The sequence below is a fragment of the Amia ocellicauda genome, chromosome 20 (assembly GCF_036373705.1).
Source record: "Amia ocellicauda isolate fAmiCal2 chromosome 20, fAmiCal2.hap1, whole genome shotgun sequence".
In the NCBI taxonomy this organism is placed as follows: Eukaryota; Metazoa; Chordata; class Actinopteri; order Amiiformes; family Amiidae; genus Amia; species Amia ocellicauda.
Window position 1 is genome coordinate 6804070 of NC_089869.1, and position 15852 is coordinate 6819921.

At 37.0% G+C, this 15852-nt stretch overlaps 1 protein-coding gene across 1 annotated transcript in view; it reads left to right on the forward strand.

Annotated features, from left to right (window-relative positions):
• The first annotated feature begins 3458 nt into the window (after positions 1 to 3458).
• shoc2 (SHOC2 leucine rich repeat scaffold protein) overlaps positions 3459 to 15852 on the forward strand; it is a 33708-nt gene continuing 21314 nt past the window's right edge. Inside the window, exon 1 of the mRNA XM_066693844.1 lies at positions 3459 to 3525. The gene's annotated coding sequence lies outside the window, so the exon portion shown is untranslated. The remainder of the gene's footprint in view (positions 3526 to 15852) is intronic.

Below are 15852 nucleotides of genomic sequence, written 5' to 3' on the forward strand. Positions count from 1 at the left end.
CTACATAACAGAAGGGATCAGGAGCAAAATGTAGCCTTTCTTTGTTACAGGCACTGAGCATTTCTCTTGAAATGTCTGCCAAAAAGAAAACGATTAAAGCCTAACTTCAGATAGCAGAATTACAAAACTGTGAATCACAGTGCTCCTAACATTCATGTAGAAACACTTTTTTTGGCCAGGTCACCATGGAAATTTGGGGCTGCTTGCGGTAAATAACTGAACGGAATGCTGAAATGAGAAATGCAAGAGATTTGCAAGTCGAGGCACTGGGGGAAGCAACTGCATGGACTTACAGCACGAAAGTGAAATGCAAAGAAACATGCCAAACAGTATTTGTGCTGTATGTGGATGCTGGGTGAGAGACACCTCATTTCTCATGTCTTTATACAGTAAAGTGTCACAAATTACCTGAGCCAATTCCCCGCTGGTCACTAGAAAATCCCCCCAAAATGTTAGTATTAAAAATAGATTTTTTTTGTCAAATCTAAATACCATTTTAAATCTTAGAACTAATAACTAACTCCAGAAATGCACTGATTTAAAAAAAAAAAAAAAAGTAGTTTAAAATACTTCTGAGAACATGATGTTCATTATCACAGCATTAAAATTCAGTAGCATCCTGCATTATAGCAAAACCCTTCCAAATGTATCCCTCTCTGGCTGCAGTCCAGCAACACATCACCTACCACACTGCAAGTCTAGGCACTGTAACGCCTCTTCAGATGGTTACCACTTCTACATTCCAGCATTTTAAAAACAACTGATCATCCAGCTGGAATAATACAGTCCCTGTACATTTCTTGCTGTTTATTACAGAAACATAGATCTGATCAGAACTGTCTTCAAATTTCATTAAAAATGAAATGGTTTACCTCATTTAACAAAGATGTAATATTATACTATATTAATGAATAGCATAGTTTATCTGCTTGTTTTGAGCCGTTATTTGGATTAATATATATATATATATATATATATATATATATATATATATATATATATATATATATATATTATTGCTAAAATGTATGCACTCAAGCATTTTGAATATATAAAGGTTCTCTCTAGCTGTCTAGAGCAGTTCCCAGTCCAGAGTTAGCGACTCTAGAGCAGTGGTTGCCAACACTGGTCCTGGAGGAGCCCCTACCCTGCTGGGTTTTATGCCAACAGAGCACTCAGTTACTTAATTGAACCTTAATTGAAGTAACAATCTGCTTAGATTTGACTTTTTAAATAGTGTAATAAAAGTTAGTTCTTTAATAAGTTATTTATACAATCCTATACTTAACGTTAAGCCCCTACTGTTTAAAATAATTAAAAGGCTGTGATTTAGTTCAATTAAGGGTCCAATTAAGAAATTGAAAGCTTGCTTGGAACAAAAACCAGCAGGGTAGGGGGTCCTGTAGGACCAGGAGTGGCTAACTCTGGTCCTGAAGAGCCACAGGTTTTTGTTTTATCCAGTTTGTTAACTGCTTTATTATGACAATTGTGAGTCTTAATTTGTGAATATGTCCCTACCATCCAGGTATCCAATGATGGGAGCTTTAGAGAAACCTGTAAAACCTGCAGGATTGGTATCTCTCCAGTAACAGGCTGGGCCAGTCCTCATCTATAGCATCATACAAGATTAACATGTTTGCCAAGAAGTGGGACTGGACGTCCATGCAAAACTGGAAATGGGAACTAATCCATGAATCAAACGAATCCACTAAACAAAAAAAGATCTCTTAAAATAACGTGTAGGATTACCTTGTTTGGGGAGAACTTCTCTGAATATAGACTTCACTTCAGGCATGTTTGACGGCTGTCTGAAGGAAATGTATTAGTTTATTAACAGGTCAAATAACAATGTTCAGTAAGTTCGAACAATCTAATTAATTAATCAATCAATCTTCCATTTTTTTGTAGTTAGTGAAAAATCTACCATCGGTTAAATCGTCAATTAATACATTATTTTTTAATAGATTGTACCCCTCCACGATTACCATTTATTTAGCTATAATTATATAAGTATATATTTATATATCTTTCACGGCGTTAACTTTATTATCCGCATATATACAGAGATTGTTATTATTTTAAACATCAGAATCCGATTCCGTCTATAATACTACATGTAGAGGTTAATCATTTCTGTGTTGAATCGAAACTAAGCCGCTATGTTTTTCTGCGGTCAGTTGAAAGTCATGATCTTGGTAAACAGTTGCTTAGGAAGAAAAGACTGATGTGCGTTAGTTTGAAAACGACGTGGAAACAGCATTATAGTTACTTTGCAAAGGGATCTTATTCTCAGACAAACGTCGCCAGGCCACCTATATGATAACTGTACAGTGTCGCTCATTGCCTATACGCATATCACAACAGTCCAGTTAATGCACATTATACAATCATTATTTTTATGGAAACAAACACATTCTCAGAGTGATCATAAAAACAAACCTGGATCAGCGGCCACAGCTAGACAGACGCCAAATCCGCTTACGTAGCAACGACGTCAGGCCGTAATGACGTAACCATTCGACCACATTAAACACACATGCAGTGCAGTAACTGAGCTGTGCACCGAGCATGACTTGTAACTGTGAATTCGTGCACATAGATGTAGTCCGTATGCGATTACTACATCACTGATTGCGTTTGTTTTGCAAACCTTACACATTTCTGCTTTTTTTTTTACATTGTAGCTGTGTAACGTATTGTTTAGCAATGACTCATGATTTTTGTATGTGTTCTAAGAGCAACGACGCGTAAGCATAGTACACAAAAAAGGGATGATGTGCCTTGGAATTGGCCGTAATAACAAGTAAATATACACACAATAATAATAATAACAATGATAATAATAATAATAATAATAATGCAATGTCAGTGCTAGCCAACAGTGAATGTGGGATAGGCTGTATATGACTAGACATGCATTCTCCGTAGTTTTCTCTAGCAAATTCTATATGGACTGATGTATATGTTTTTATAATTATATAACATGGACCATTCAATTGTGCATTTCACGACAAATATGCTGCATTCGCTTCGCTTTTCCTCCACTACATGAAAATGTCAAAGCAATGCAACAACCACATAACAACCCTTTTCCTGACACTAACTATTGAGAACGTACTCCATACACCACGCCTGCCTAGCAGAGGAAGAACAGTGTGATTGCAAAGGTGCCTTTTTTCTATTTCCATCTCTCCTTCTGTGCTCACTCCCTTTCTTTCTCTCTCCTTATCGCGGATCGCTCTGAAAAAGAAACCCTAGTCAGGCTCGCGTAGCGCAGACTTACGCCGTGCGTGGCGGAGCTGCGCGGCTCCACCAATGGCATCGGCGGGATTGTGCAGACCTGCGCACAGCTGCGGGAATCTGCGCCACGCGAACGCGACCAGCTCTCCCTGCCGGAGAAAGTCTCGTGATAGACGGGCAGTGCGTGCGTGTGACGTCACCCTGTGGCAGGCGGAGGAGCCCGAGCGGCGGCAGTGTAGAGAAGGAGGAGGAGGAAGGAAGGATGGCGGAGTCACACCTCTGAAGGTAAAAGCCATATATTATAATATCTGGATTGATATATTCACACATACACGCACCATTGTGTGCTGTATGCTTGCTAAAGTATTTTTATTTTTGGCTCTTGTGGTGAATTTGCGGTTACTTCCCCGGAGCAGCAGAAAAAAAGGCACTCTTTGTTTCAGCTTCGGAATGGCCGCGGTGGATAGATGTTTTTTTTTCCTCTTCAGTAGAGGAGCGGAAAAGGGCACCGCAAAACGGAGAGGAGGGCTGAAATTGCTCTCCGACATCACGGGCAAGTGTGTCTGTGAGGAGAGGCTGGGTTGGGGTCGTCCCAAGTGGTGCTAACGGCGCTGTCAGACGCAGACAGCTGCTAGTTACGGGCCGGGCTCGGGCTCGGGCTCGGGCTCGGGCTCTCCCGGGCTGCCCGTTCCCCCACTCGGAGTCCTCCATGGTCGGGGCTGGGTGCTTCGCGGATGACAGCGGGGTGGGCCTAGGAACCGTGCAGCCTATTCCGGCTTTGCAGTGGTGTTTGGTGGGGGGTGGTGATGGTATGGATTTGTTCACGATCTTACGAAAAACTCGAGAAAGCAACACGCATCAGTCTATATTCTTCACCCTGGAAAGGAGATGTGCAGTGACAGTCTTGTGTGTGTGTTTGTGTGGTTATTTGAAAGGCGATCAGCGGCTGAATTGGAGGAAGGGCGATTCATATTTGTTTACTTGGCCGCCGTAGGGATTTTTTAATGCTGGTATATTGCCGTGCTTGTCAGCGATGCTGCGGTTTGTGTTGCTGGTTGTGTCCGACTGCGATCTGCTTTGGAAGCCGAAGACTAGGAACCCAGGGCTGTATTTAAAACGTGCCAGTTTGACCCACGTCTTATTTAGCTAAGTGTGTAACTTAGTGCAGTCATTGTGTTGCTAGTATTTCAGGAAAATGTGCAATATGAGAAGAATCTTATCTATTATGACAATCCTGCCCTTGTGGCGCCTATACTTCAATTAGCTGTTTGGCTGACTGCAAGAACAGCATCTCTGCACTGCTTTTTAGATTAACGTTACTTCTTATGGGAGCCAACGAGGCTGAAAGGTCCAACTAACGTCTACTGTATGTATTTATGTATTACGATTGTTGATTTTTGGATGGTTTTATTGGTAGTGGTTTCGCTAAAATGTATCAATATCGATTGACTGAAGCCTAGCCAATATTTATAACCCACGTGAGTGGCTTCTCCTGTCAGCAGCTCGGATAAGAGAATTGATGTACAGTATATCTTTATTGGTGACTTGCATGTAAAAAAATCTGCCTTGGAAAAAAGCAGGGAGTATTGATTGCATTATAAATGCAATGCAATGAGGTGGAAGACTATTTACAGGATATCTCCGGATTGATCATCATATGTGATGTACTTTCTAACAAAGAAACTGAGTATTCTATTGACAACACGTCATATATACGGTTTACTTAGAGGTTAAGGTTAGATTCAATGTTTGTATTAGTCTGTAATGAGATACACAAAAATTCCGAATAATAGTGTTTGAAACTAAAACTGCTTGTTCCAGTCTTTGAGCAGATGGGAGCAAAGAGCTGAGGTGATGCCTGTTACTTGCCTACTCCTGGCCGCAAGAGCAGGACTGTTTCTTCTGATGAATGCTCTTTTGCATCCTAAGCCAACACATGCAAATCCTGAAATGGATGTTAACTGTTTTTTTCCTGCTAAAATTAAATAAATAAATAAACAAACAAACAAACAAGGCCATTGTCATATAGCTCATGACTGTTTGACTAACATAATTGTGGTAGGGTTGGAGTGGTAGAATAAACCTTTCAGACAGTTAGTTATAAACCGTTTCGCCGTGAAAATGAAACATCTAGTAGGCCTAATAAACATTTTGTACAGCACTGCCACCTGAAGAAGCAATTTAATGTTTTGTGAGCTTTAACTAAAACAATCTTACAATGCAATTTAGGGGAACATGATTATACAATTTGAACTTTAAATACACAGTCATCTTTTTAAAGAACATGCAGGCATTGCCAAGATTTTTTTTTTTTTAATGTCATCCCTTTTCATTTGAAAGTAAGCACTTTGTTTTTACTTATCGGTTGCGTAATGTCTTGCTAAAATATAAAGTTGAAGAGTCCTTTTTCCTCTTTTTTAGAAGTCATTTCAGGAAGTGAATTTAAAGCTTACACATTACAATGAAAGAATAGAGTAGATGATTAAGTAAGTCACTAAATCAATACACTGAAAGAGCCAGTGCTCATTTCTCTTCACTATAACCTGAACAGTGTGCCCTTGGTGCATTTTGATGTATTAAATTATATACCGCTAAAGTTTACAATTTGGACTGAAGAAAGAAAAACAATCAAGAGAACACATTCCTTAACATATCGTAGGAAATTGGACTTGAGGTTCCATTGCATTGTTATGTAAAGAGAAAAACATTCCCAGTCAATTTGGTCTTTTACACAGGACCTTTTCCCAGTGAGCATCATCTGAAAGCACTGAAGTCTGTGATTGAAGATGGGTACTTCTTTTAGATATGAACTATTATCCTTAGAGGTGGGGGGTGAATGATGTTAAACATGGAGTTAAAACACAAGGCAGTGAGAACTGTTTAGATACAGTATTTTGTTGAAATCTGGATTCTGTTTTGTCAAAGAACAAAATACTAAATGTGTGTTCAGGTAGTTACTTCAACACAAATATGAATGCAGGTGAAACAGAAGCATTTACAAATCTGCATTTAAACTGTGACATATGGTGCTTTTAACTCCTCCACTGAAGATGCTTTGTGCGTTTTTGCTCTGCCGGGACTTGCCACAAACTAATGTCAGGGCAGTGGGGTTTGAAGAATACAGAGGTTTTTGATTCTGTGAGAAAAACTAACAGGAAAGTAAGGCAGGCTGACCCCTGACATGTACTTTTTGTCTGGCATTCACCATTCAAAACAAACCTTCTGTTGTATGAGTAGTTAGAACTGAGTTTGGTTTTTGGATTAACTGGACTCATTTATTTGATTTTTCCTGCCCTAAAACAGGTGTTTGGCATTATTTTTGACTTTGGCAGAAAAAAAAAGAATTGGGCATTCCAGTAATGACTTTACAACTTTAAAAGAGTGTATAGATTTTCTTTGGCCCCCAATTTGAGATCTACTATAAAACAAGTATAAACATATTTCATAATGATTTTTTGAAGTACTGCTTAGATAACATACTGCCTCCTATCTTACTGTTAAAATGACCTCAGTATGCACAGCTTTCCTGGTGGCATTGAGCCTTCGTTTTAGCAGAAGTCTTTAAATGCTTCTATGGTTTTGAATCGACTTTCTAGGAACACTTTGTTTAGGATATGGACACCTTGGCTAAAACATTTCCTCAGAATTGGCATGTTAAAAAACTGATGCGATCTTTTCAATGAAGAAGCAGCATGCACCCATACAAGCATTGGCTATGTATACTGTTGTTTTGAAGGGCATGAAAGTCTGGTAAAAGGCTATATGAGTGTTCGAGAACTGATTCATTTGGACCCTGTGTTCCCAACATATTTAGTTGTTAATAATTGAATGACTAATTAATAATAATACATATTTTATTTTTCCAGTTCTCCATGTGTGGTTTTAAGGGTATTGCGGATTACGTGATCATTGGAAAGCAACCATGTATTATGTCTTCTGAGCTTTTGTAATATCTTTATTTTTTATTTTTTGAGCTTTGCAGAAATTAAAAAAAATCCTGCAAAAAGTCTGCATAATATTAGAATATGCAAGGCTGCTGTGCTCTGCTTTAATTTTATGATTTTTATGACTTTTGATTTTGATATGTAAAGCTTAATTTAGTACTTTTTCTCATGTCACATATTCTTTAAAGTACTTTGTTTATGGAAATGCAACTCCATGAGGAAAGGTGTCAAGCGCAATTAGATGATTGTAGATGTATTGACAATGTTTTTGTTTTTGCTTTGCATTAAAGTGTTTTCACATTAATTATTTTTTATTCAATAGCTGGGAGGTGATTTATTTGCCCACTGTGTTATCTGTCACCTGTTTGGCTGCTTCCATGATGACTTCGGCTTTTTCTGTGCCGATACTGAAAGTTACATTACAACGTGGACTTGCAGAATGCTGAACAGGAGAATTCAAGTTAAAAAGACACCTCTGCTTCAGTCTGTATCCTTGAAACTAATTATGGTGAAATTATTTGTGGATTTATTTATTTTTCCAATATGGATAGGATTTAGTCAGGACATTTCAAAAGAAGCTTATTGAAACACTAGAAGTTTGGAAGATTTAAAATAACCAATGAGGGCAAAGAGGCTTTGAAAGAAGCTGGTTTGCATTCCACTTTCTCTTTTTAGTGGGAACTCTTTGTGCACTAGTGATTTGTGCAGTTGCAAGTTATATTGTAGAGATTTATGTATAAGCCAGGGCAGCCAGACTCTCTGCTCAGTCTGTCTGCTGACATTTGTATAGGCAGGGTTGTGTTTTTTTTCCTTTTTGCATAGTCATCAGTTTGAGAGAGGGATTATTCAACGTTTTTCTGTTGTTTTTCTCCTTGCACAGACATGAAAGTGAGAAATGTATTGCGCAATCACCTGAACGTGTGTTATAGTTAACCCTTTGAGTGCAATAATGAATAAAGGGTGATCTTTCAGAACATTCAATGGCCTAACGGACACCCCTCCCTGCTAAAGAATTTCACTATTGGAAACATTTATTGGTTGAAATGTATAAACGAGAGATGGCATTCTACTGAAATATTTTCCATCCATACCTCCCTTAAAGGGTCCTTATATTTCCGTTACAGTTGACATAATTTGTACTCCGTTACAAAATGCTTCAGTATTTTTCTGAATTCTCATCTGAAACCTGCTTTGTTTCCATGTTTCATTTAGGGCCATGTTTTACATATATTTAGAATCTGTGAACTATTTATTTTGAAGATAATTAAATGATGACCAATACTCCAAATCATCTTGCACTCGAAATATGTTAAGGTCTTTCTTTATGTAATAAACATCACCAAGTCCTCTGGCATTTGAACTTAACCTTCAGTCACAACAGATAATTTAGAGTTGCAGAGTTGCTAAGCTGTGATCTCAGGGATTTGGAACAAAAGTTATGTTACTTATCAGTAGACTAAACCACAGATATTACCCACCAAGCAGAGCAGTTTCCTGTTGGTTCTAGTGAACTTCAGACACTCGCATGCATGTGTCCCAGCACAATACCCGTTGAATTGCGTCTATCGTCAACAGTAACCAGGAACATGTCCCATTATTGTCTGGAATATAAACAATATCCGTTTATCATGCATGCTTGTGGCTGTTGTGCAACATCTTTCTCATAAAGAATTTCAGGCTATGAAGTAATTGAGCTCAGTCGTCATGGGAATCGGCAACTACTATTGCGTTCAGCTTCTTGTGAGCCAAGGCGTGTTGTGAAATATTTCCACTTGATGGCTGCTTTTAGTATCAGCCTGCCTTGACCATCATAGATGTTCATTAACATTCACCTCACCAATATATGTTTCTCCATCATAACCCTGCAGCACCCTGGACCACAGGGTTTCTCAAGATCCCAAATATTTGTGTACTTCCATTCTAAATGCAGTGGATATACATTCATTGCTCTCATTCCCATTATGGAAATGTGATTGCTTTATCATTAGTTGTTTCTTATTTAATGGGCAGGTGCAATGTTGTCTTAATCGGTTGCAAATACTATGCAAGTGATTTTTGATGCAAGTATAAAAGATTGGAGTTGAAGGTGGGGGGGGGATCTCTGCCTGTTGACATTCATTTCTGCTGCAAATCAAAGGAATGAAAGAGCTGCAGACATTTGTCTCAGTAGAGTATAATGAATGATTTAATGTAGAAACTATGTGGAGAGTTTCAAATACTTCCCTCCATCTTGTTATTTAATATGTAAACAGAATGGCATAGCTAGCCAAAAAAGGACCTTATAAAAATAAACATTCCCTGAAGTCTTTTTCCAAATGGGGAAAGGGGATAAAGCAATGGAAAGATTCTCTGCATCTGACTATTAATGCACCATACTGAATGCAGTCTGGAATAATCTGCAAGTGGATTAATTTATTTTATGTACAAATGTTTTTTGACCAAGATTTTTAGTAGCTTAACAAGCATTGCAAAGCTAGCTTTCCAATTACGGTGCAACTTCCAGACCACATTGGTTCAGTGAGAGGCAGTGATTGTAACCAAAAGTGGTAATCCATAATAATCTTCATGAAGTAGTAATTTTGTAGTCACATCTTCACTAAGAAGAAAAAAAAATCTAAAAATGCTTTGATTTTTGTTGATAATTTCAGATGAGTATATTAGTAGTGAATATTTTATTTCACTTATAAGGCGCTATAGCTAATCAAGTCTGAACAATAGAATAATCTGATGTCTCAGAGTCTACAATTAATTCACAGCTTGATGTTTCTTGCACTCCATATTTGTTGACTATATATTTAAACACACTTAATACATTGTAAGTCACGTGAAAAGCTAATATATGCAAATATGAGTGACACATGTATAATGTATTTAAGCTCACATTTTACATTACATATAACTGAAAAGAGAAAATGGTTAATTGTTTTCCAAGAGAAAGCCAAGTGCCTATTTATTTAGTGAAGCATAATGCTGAGGTCAAAATGGTCACTAAAAAATAACCAAATGGGCAGTTCTATGCTGAGTGACATTACACTGTTAAGTGTAGCAGGTGAAGGTTACAGTTTGCTGCAGCATGTATTGCTTTCAGCACTTAATCCTTTGTCTGAACTTGAAACTTTAAATGTAACGCATCTCGCAGACACTTAAGACTTCATTACCCTGAGATGTTGACAGTGTAACTTCACTATAATTAGTTATCAATGATTGCAATTCTGTAACCGGCAATATTGTATCAACAACAAAAACAAAATGCACAGTTGCAAATGTCAGGTGCACCAGATTCATACAGATAGTAATTGAGATAAATGTAATGACACTAATTTCAAACATGCCTACGTGCACATCTAATTCAGATTGGTCATATGTCATTGTTTTGCAGAAGCAGTTTCTTGATTCATCAAATGCTTTTTTCCAGCAGCAAGTTACATGTGTTTACTTATTGTTTCGGTTTTTGAAGTTACACTCTGAATAGATTTTGTTTTTTATTTCAGTAAGCATGTTCAAGCAAGTCATACTGATTACGAACCTTATTTCAGAGTTCTGGGTTCCGACACAATGAGAAGCTCTTGTTGAAAGTTATCATATGTCCCATTTCAATCTACATTATATTTTCAGTAGAAAAAACTACAGACTTCTTTATAGGGGGTTTATATGAATCAATTGCTTTGAACTGATCACCTTGTAGCCTGCAGTCCTACCCTCCAGAAATATTTAGAAGAAAAATATGAATTATTAGTTGAGAAATGCTTGTTTTCCCCTATGTTATTTGTTGTAGGATTGGGGAGGCTAGTGCAGGGATTGGTGTTGGGCAAAGGGAGTGAGAGAAATAATAACCTTAAGAAATCTGACATGCATCAGTACATAAGGTCAGTTTGGCTTGTATTTGTTATTTATGACCGTACCTTGGGATTCGTTTGAATTGCACAATATTTTGCCTTGGCTTGTTTTGTTTAATTTATTATGGCATTAATTTATTCAAGGCATTTTCAAGTAGTACATTGGATGACCTGTGTAATTTCCTTGTTGAAAGAAATTCAGCTGTGGAAAAATATTTCTTAATCACTTCTAATTTATAGACAAATGAGAAACCTAAAAAACGCAGATATGGAAACCGTTGTCCCCAGACATGCATTTCCTTTTCAGTGTTGTACTAATTGAATCATTGTTTAAGGTTTTGTGCTATTTATGTGTGCAGCTCTATACAGTTTTTCCATAAGTTTTTGCATTGTGGATCTTAACGCTGAGTTGTAAAGTCCCCCGTTCATAGATTACATCTGCATGCTTTTTTTTCTTGTGTAATGAATTGAAATAAAGACATTTACTGGCACTGATATCATTTGCTGATAAGAAGAATGCATTGTACATTTCATGGTTTTAATATACGTCAGCAATTGGTGGTTTGGTTGCATGAATATTGGCTCATTCTGACACAGGCAAAATTGGTTTGCATGATGCGCCATTACTACTCATGTTTTAGCCGGCAGGCTAAAATTAAAGTAAAGTCTCATACTGAAGATATTCACTTAACTGTTCAGTATGCTAGTATTTAAAAGTAGGTCTCCAGTCTCAACCGTTGGAGGTTTGTAAAGGCAAACATGGGTTTCCCATCTTTGGAAAACTAAATTCTATTTGAAATGTAATGGATTTAGAAAATTCAACATTTGTACTTGTTTCATGCATCTTATTTTGCATTGTGCTACTGCTATATTTGTAGTAGCCCCACCCCTTGTTATATTTATTTATTTATTTATTTATTTATTGGCAGATGCCCTTATCCAGGGTGACTTACAAAACATACAAGCATTACAAAGTGCAATAGATAGTGCTGTAATATCTTCATTGTTTATCCTTAGTAATATTAAATACTAAACATCTTTAATTCATACAGTTGTATGATCCTGAATGTAATGTATTGACGACAGACTGAACTCTGTTTTATTAATTTGAGCAAATATTGCTTATTGTTAATGCTGTCTCTTGACTAAAGTCATGTTCTAGTTGTAGGTCTGTATTTTGTAATCTACATATCCCTACTCTGTTCTCTGTAAAGGTAAACATGTACCCTTTGTTTCTGGTGTTCAGTTAAGCAAATGCTCTATATCTCCAATATGGTATTTTATAGTTCTGAGTTCTGTGTGTCTTTCTGGGTTCGATCATTCTGTATACATAAAGTACAACTAGCTTGTGGAGTTATTGCCCATAGAATATCTTTACATCCCGTAGAAGATTACAAAATGACGTCCTGCAGGTTTGTCATGATCAAATCTCTGGAACAACCCTATTTTATTACTTGCTTATGTATGTATGTATGTATGTATGTATGTATGTATGTATGTATGTATGTACGTATGTATATATGTGCATGACAGATATTTTGACTATCAATAATTCCACAGCTGTTGTCACCTCCTCCCCACATTGAAAAATAAGTAGTACGTTAAATATGAAATACTGGAATGTGACAATTACAATTGCAGTAAGTTCTGAACTATATTTTAAAATAAACATAAATAAACATTAGACAATTCCTATTAGGAGACGTACAGAAATGGCATAACAGCAGCAATATGCATACCTGTCAACTCTCACTCCTCTTATATCAGACTCTTGTGTTTTGCAAGCAAATGTGTTTCCCCCCCACAATATTGTCACAACCTTTATAGTTAATTTGAAATTTGTATTAACTGAAAAGGTTGAGACGATATTGGGGGGAAAAAACACCTGCTTGTGAAATTAAAAAAAAAAAAAAAACTTAACAATTGCTTATAACACTATAGGGATGTCTTGAAAATTACGACAGATTTGACATATGCAATAGAACTGACTATTTTGCAATTACAGCTGTAACCTAACCGACCAAAGTGTTTTACAAAATATATTAGACTATCTAGCTAATTTCTACAATCCACTTAACTAAACGATTTATTTTTCCCATGTTTTCAAACCACACTCAACATATAGACTACCAACCTACGTTAAATCAAATCAGAAACATTCCAGTGCATTCGAGTTCCCATGAATGCAAAATAAATAGCCTAGGCAGTAGCTGGTTATATGTAGCTAGCTTAATTATATTAATGTGTTTGTTGTGGTCCTCTTTCCTTTTGTCATTGCTAGTGTCACCGAATTTTTGGCTTCATTACCGCTAGATAGAGAGCCAATCAACAGTGCAAGCTTTAAAATAAAATTTATATAAACTTTTTTCAAATTTTCGAATGTTGGATTCACTTGTCAATAGTTGCCATCTTTAATGAATAGTTGAATGTTCAACTATTCAGTCTTATCCCTAGTATGTATGTATTTTGGGTACTTGGGCTATACATTCTTTCTGTTACTGCTGTGGTTCAGAAAATTGTCAATATTTAGAGAAGTTATCTCCTTTTAATATAACTACTTATAAATAAATATCCTTTCTCCTGTTGCCATAACCATATAGCTCTGTATATATAACTGTGAAGTGAAATGGTCAAACATTCAAACACTATACCAAACTATGCTGAAAAAAATATAAATGAAACATGTTTCATGAGCTGAAATGAAAGATCCCAGACATTTTCCATACACACAATTTTTCAAATTTTGTGCACAAATCTGTTTACATCCCTGTAATAATCCAGCCACCTGACAGGTGTGGCATATTAAGAAGCTGATTAAACAGCATGATCATTAAAGAGGTGCACCTTGTTCTGGGGACAATAAAAGGCCACTAAAATGTGCAGTTTTGTCACACAACACAATGTCACAGATGTCACCAGTTTTGAGGCAGCGTGCAGTTGGCATGCTGACTACAGCAATTGAAAGCTGTTGCCAGATCATTTAATGTTAATTTCTTTACCATAAGCCACCTCCAACATCATTTTAGAGAATTTGGAAGTATATCCAACCAGCCTCACAACTGCAGACCACTTGTACCCCGCCAGCCCAAGACCTCCACATCCGGCTTCTTCACCTGCGTGATCATCTGATACCAGCCACCTGGACAACTGATGAAACTGAGTTTGCACAACTGTGCAATTTCAGCAGAAAGCGTCTCAGGGAAGATCATCTGCGGCTCGTTGTCCTCACCTGGGCCTTGACCCAACTGCAGCTCTGGTTGACCTTCCTACAGTCAGCATGCTAGTTGCACACTCCCTCAAAACTTGAGATTTACATTTCATAATATATATATATATATATATATATAATCATTATATTTCACTCGACTGATTTCCATATGAACTGTAACTCAGTAAAGTATTTGAAATTGTTGCATGTTGTGTATTTTTGTTCAGTGGAATTGCTCATTGAAGAGGGACAAATCTATGAAATATTGAAAGTGAGCTTTAGCCTGTTGAGCCCTAGGTAACAGCATAAACCAAAAATCCATACAAGGTGTGTCCAGGAGCTTGAAGAGACTGACCAGTGGCCTGAGAGATATTGGTTAAAATCCTATTTGTAGTGAAACAGATGGCATGTTGTAAAAGTTTCCAGTTCTTCGTGCTCTTTACTTTATCCAAAATATTTTTATTAAGATTATTATTTTGAATGCATTAATCCATGTGAACACATGTGCAGGAAACGTGAATAATGAATATACAGTATAAGCTTATAACATTAATCTGAGAATCATTTGTACTGACCTGAATTAAAAAAATATTGCATAATTAGCTGTACTCTTAATATTGAGGGTTTGTCATTATAAAATGAATAATGCATAACTACACGATCTGTATACCCTATCGGTTGTTTTACGTGGAAGGCTCTCTTTTATGGCTGGTACTGTCTCAAAGCACTAGTTATTACAATAGAGCTACAGAAACCGTGTCTTCACAATTTGATCATATACCAGCCCTTTGGTTTCTGTGATTAAGTGGATTTATGGTCCGTGTTGGTTTATAGTCATTAATCCTCTAATACAATTAAGCTTTTAATGTCTACTGAACAAATATACGATTAACCTGTATTCTCGAGCTGTGTTTAGCAAGTACAATATAATTAGTAATTATTCTACTACTATTCAAAAGGGATATTATAAATGGAGAAAAAAAAAACTACAAAATAAAATTACAAAAATCACAATTTAATAAGGATCTAGGGAGTGAAAAGACTGATCTGAAACTAGCCACCACATTCATTTGCTTAGCACAAGACAATGCATGCAGAGGTCTCATAAGTGGGCAGTAGCAAAAGCTAGTGTTCTAGGCATGCATCCCACATCCATCACAGTTCAGAAGAGCCCTTAAGATGAAGTAATGAAGTAGCTTGTGAAACTGAGCCTACTACCCACACTCCAGTATTCAGACGTTATCTGTTGCAAAGCTCGTCCTAGGAAAGCATTTGTTTTTTAATTTAAGAAAGAGTGTTTGGAGAAGAAAAAATATGTAAACTATAATGTGCTTTACCACTGGCAGTTGTTTCCAGTCTTATTTGTAGTATGGTCCATCACCACAGCTTCTGGTAGCACTTTTCCACCGACAGAGTGCTGATGCTGGGCCGGTGCTCTGCCAGGGAACCAGCTAACCTTTTACGAACTGTCCTGCGAGGCGAACATTTAAGTAACCGGATGTGGGCGTTCCCGAGCAGGAAATAGAAGTCAAGAATCACGCAGCAACCATAACAACCACCATGGTGGATTATGTTCTTTATTTGCAAGCTTTACTACTGACTTTGAAAACCTATTTAACCATCC